We start from the raw sequence: 4,989 nt of genomic DNA on the forward strand, positions 1-4,989 counted from the left end.
TTTTTTGCTCGTTGAAAGACGCAATTTTAGGCCAATAAATTGATAGAATATAAGCCAAAACCTATCAAGCCGAAAAAGCAGAAAAAAACACAAAAAATGCGAAAAAATTGTTTTCATGAAAAACTTAATTTGTAATTTCTATTGAGATTTTTTAGCACTTTGTGCAATCCAGAGGTGAGCATGGTAAATATGTTTCCGCTGAAATGATTAGAATTTAGTTCACTAGGCCGATAAAAAACGGGCCGAAATCATTTGGGCAGAATAATGTATTTAAGCAAAAAAAAGAAAGAAAATAGAAAATATACGAAGTCAAGGCTAGTAAAATTACAAACGGCAGGGGTTAATCAGAAAACTAAAAGCAGCTATAAGGTATCGAGAACTAAAAAATCTACGATAAGAAAACTAAACAGACAAAATTTAAGCAAACAATAATAAACCGACGATTGTTTTTTGAAACGGACTATTTTGTAATCGAAAAAAACAGGTCCTGGTGAGGTTCAAACCCAAGACATTTGCCGTTCTAGACCTATTTGTTACTTCCAATAAAAAATTTGAATTTATTATGAAACAAAGTACTCCTAAAAAAGAAGAGAGTAGCAGAATTCTGTGAACAATTTTCTTTCCGGGAAAAAAGTCTAAAACCTGATTGCAATACCCTTGCTTATCGCAAGGGAAGTAATTTTCATAAAGCAAAATATTAAAGAGACTAAGTGGCAGGCTTCAATTTAATTTGAAACGATTACTAAGATGGATTAGATCGACGCTTACGTGCAATTTGCGCGAATTAAGTAGTGCGTTAATTGTCCCAAATTGGTAATCTTTAAATCCCTATAGTCTTAGGAAAAACAATAATAGCTTTCGATTGATCTTTTGAAATTCTGTCATCAATTCTAGTTAAAAAGTCGAAATTATCTAGAGAAAAATCCACCAGGAGCATAAATGTTCCGTCACTTCCTTCGGAAGTTGGAACAATAATTCAGATAATTTTTGGTAGAAAATTCACTGCTATTGTGCGATATTCACTAAAAAACATTTTCTACTTCAAAGAATCTATGAATTGATTCCATAGCATCTGCTGTTTTTAAATTATGAACTGCATAATACTTTTCACGAGTTGATTTCTTCATCAGAATTGGGTCAATAATATAAACAGCAATTTTATCTTCGACCGGGAACCTGAAAGTTTTTGTTTTCTGGGTAATGGTAAGGCAAGATCCTAAGTATCTTTTCCATTAACCCAAAGTTTGAAAGAAATTTAATGTTTAATAACATCATATTTCAACCGTCAGTGAATTCAGAGGTGGAAAATTTTCTCGAATTCATTTTTAACAATTTCGCCGAAAAAAGAACAGAATTAAAGTTACTCGAATCACTGGACGAATTAAAGAAAAAATTATGATCGGTATCATAAGTTCATATCGAAACTTGAAATCATGTTGAAACACATTTTGACTCGAGTTTATGGGTTATTAGAATTCTATCTTGGTGTAATGGAAAAGATCCTTTCCAATGAAAACGTCGTCGAATTTCATCCAACAATATTTGTTTTTGTTTTCTTCAAAATCTTCTTCTAACGATGTTACACAGTGATGTGGACAGTCTATGGCCAAATCATGGACAACGCTCATAGAAAATATGTTCACGGGTCCAAAGCAGAAAAACGGGTAATTTTTTCCGGCGAGTTGGTTATATGGAACGAAATGTTTAGACCGATTCTGAGATCAACCGTAAGAGAACTGACTCTTGTCACTAATGATTTTATTTACTGCTTTACTACTCAATTTTTAGATTGCATAACTAAATATTGCATTACTTGATTGTATAATTAAATAATGCGTAATTAAACGGTTGCATAATTAAACATAATTAAAGGAGATCAAACGAATAAGATGAAAAACAAAAAAAAAATAAATAAAAATATTTTTTCAGAATAAGGGTTCAATTTCAAAATAACTTTATCTTGTTGAAACTTTCGATAAATCAGTTGAACATAGTTAAAAATTTCTAGGATAAATTGAACTATTAGATTTCAATCATTTCTTGGTAAGTTACGGTTGATCAATAACCTTTCGGTGAATGGGGTGATCATCGCTACATTTTGACCCGGTGTAAATTCTTGCATTGTTTTCGTTTCTTTCCTCTTCTCGTTTCAAATACGTTGAGTTTGAACTGATAACTAGGTCGTTATACTTGTTCTGGTAATGATTTAGTATAAAATCCAGCTTATTTAACCTTAGTAAGAGACATTTTTCTTTCTTACTCTTCATATACTCATAAAACCTTCACGACGCGTTCAGTAAACTGAAACATAGCCAGCAGAAGGTTGCAAAAGTGTAAAGGCGCTTTTAGTTAATCGTTAAAAGAGTTGAAGAAGAGGGCAAATTCATTTAGAAAACATCCACAAACTGTTGAAATGACATCACAAAAGTTGTCTGCAGAAATTCGTGCTCTGCAGCAGAAACTCGTGTTCTGTAGAAATTCCGATTACATGCACATAAACGAAATATATTTCAAAAAATTCAACTAGCAGAAAATTTTCAACCATTAAAAACTTTACAAGTCGAAAAAAAACAAATGTCAAAAAAATCAATTACAAAATTTTCACAATTTCGTCTCAATTAAGTTTTTGTTCGAGAAAAACATGCCCAGCGGTACAAGCCTGTGTAAAGAAGTCTGCAGAAATAAGTTTTTTATCGAGTGAGGCAACTAAGCCGACAATAATTTGGTAAACTTCCATTGAGCCAAAAAATTGTTGCCATCAAAAGCTTGAGCTAAAAAGTTAAGTATTGAAATTCAACGATTTGTACCGACAGTTGGAAAAGAGCCAATGCATGCAAGTAAGCAAAAAAACTGACTAGTTGAATTTCAAACAAGAAATAAAATATGCGGCCTCAAACCTTTTTGAATTTCAAGAAGTTTTTTTGATAGACTCTCTCAATTAAAAATAAACCAATTTCAGATAACTCAATCAGTTGGTTATTTTTTGTAATCCGCTGCGACATCTGAAAATTTAATTCCACTTTCGAAACTAGAAGTCGATAACGTTTTTGGTGACGTTTCTACTTTTTTTTGTTGTTCGTTAGTGGAGTTTGTCTTACTTTTAACAAAGACAAGAAAGTGACTTTAGAAAAAAAAATCAAACAGCAAAAGTCAAGCTTGAGCGTGATCAAATTTTAATTATTTTTATTTCAGAAAAAAAAAACAAAAAAAATTTCACGAAATATATAAGAGTCTTCATGACGTTGATAGGAACCTAAAAGCAATAAAAAAAGGAAAATTTGCAATCAGGATTTAAGATTTTTCAAATAACAGGAGTAAATCAAAAACACTTGAAGCTAGAAAGAAAATTGTTAACATCGCAAAAAAATTCCGTGATCGTGACAAACCATGCCAACAGTTTGTTGAGCAGAATTTTTCCATTTTTCTACAGGAACTCAATTTGATCCTTAACTCTAGACCAAGTATGCGGGAGAAGCTAAAAAGAGGAGCGGAAAATAGCTAATAGAGCAAAAAGTATGCTTGATCAAGGACTCGGCCAAAAGACTGAAAAACTTGAGCTAAATTATTTTGCAAACGCTTGCGAAAAACATTTATCTTATTGCCAATCATGTCGAAAAATAAATAACTCTAGGAAAATTCTAGTCAAAATAGCCATCAAAGAGCAAGGAAGAAATGCCTCAAGTAAGTATCGTCGTCAACTTTCACATAATAATCAGTATGAGAGCAAAAACACGAAACAAACTTCAGTCCAATCAAATACTTCAATGATAGTTGATAATAGTAACCTTCGTCTACATTGGCAACAACAATATCACCGAACTCAAAATTTTCGTCTGCAATTTTTAGCTTCTCTTCTTCACAATTCGGTTTTCCGACGAGGAAAAGTTTCGTCCAGTTTCCATTTAGACTTTCTTTCGGGTATTTTGTAAAATCAGCATAAGAATTTCGAATCGCTTTTCTTAGTTGCGAGCTGTTGTTACGACTATGAATAACCAAAACTCGTACATTGGTTTGTTTTGAATCGCAAAATGAGGTGTTTGACAAATTTGAAATGATTATATCTTCACCATTGGGCAAGCAACGTATAGGCGCGCGTAAATGGGTTGTTTGCCTAGGGTTCCAATTGGATTCAAGGCATTTTGAAAACTTCGATGGCTTTAGTTTTGAATTGCTTTCAGGTTCATTTGTGATTCTAGTATATGAAAGTTTAATACAGGTTTTAGATAAAAAATAAACAATAAACAGTAAAATCAAAGCCAAGAAATACAAAAAACGATTGGAATTGTTGTTAAGTTTCGGAACTAAGACAAATGACTTCGGTTTCCAGTTAGGTTCTTCAGACATTCTTAATAGTGGAACCTGATCTAAACTATATTTTATGATTGGATAAATTAAATGTTTTACCAATGTAAAGTATTTAATATTAACCAATCATGATCCATCTAACTAACAACCCACTTATTTGTAAGTGCTGAAGTTACTTGTAATTTCAGCACCAGAGAGATTTGAATTTAACTTAGAAATTAGTTGGACTCTCCCGAGCACTTCAGCAGCCGCAATAAACCAGTATACCCTAGATCTATTGAGCCTAGCAGAGACTAGTTAAACAACCTGAGACTAGATAGTATAAGAGTAAGATTAGGATCGGTATTAGACTAAGAAGTTGCACGAATCTATCCGGCCGAAAATAAGATAGCGTGACGAGCAGACGGTGTACCCTATCCGAAATTACTCTATGAGTTATACACTCCAGTCTTAACTCATCTGGTGCGACCATAAGTCTCGAACAAGACCTTACTAGATTAGAATTAACCAAAAATAGATTAGAAATTAGACAAAAACATTTACAAAATGTTATACGACAATAATTTAATTGAAATGTCTCTCCGACTCAATAGATCAGAGCCAATATTCCGAACCATAACAGAACTACCCGGAATTGGAAGAAGACCTCGAACCAAAGACGACATACGACAAAGTAGAAACTTG

At 32.8% G+C, this 4,989-nt stretch overlaps 1 long non-coding RNA gene across 1 annotated transcript; it reads right to left on the reverse strand.

The window, feature by feature from the left end:
* Positions 1–1,491: 1,491 nt before the first annotated feature.
* LOC134842653 (uncharacterized) lies at positions 1,492–4,314 on the reverse strand. Its single transcript, XR_010162522.1, has 3 exons — positions 3,677–4,314; positions 2,067–2,232; positions 1,492–1,715 (listed from the first exon to the last, which is right to left on the reverse strand). It is a non-coding gene; the product is annotated as an uncharacterized LOC134842653 (long non-coding RNA).
* Between the last annotated feature and the right edge of the window lie 675 nt (positions 4,315–4,989).

The sequence above is a fragment of the Symsagittifera roscoffensis genome, chromosome 3, assembly GCF_963678635.1.
Source record: "Symsagittifera roscoffensis chromosome 3, txSymRosc1.1, whole genome shotgun sequence".
Taxonomy (NCBI): Eukaryota; Metazoa; Xenacoelomorpha; order Acoela; family Convolutidae; genus Symsagittifera; species Symsagittifera roscoffensis.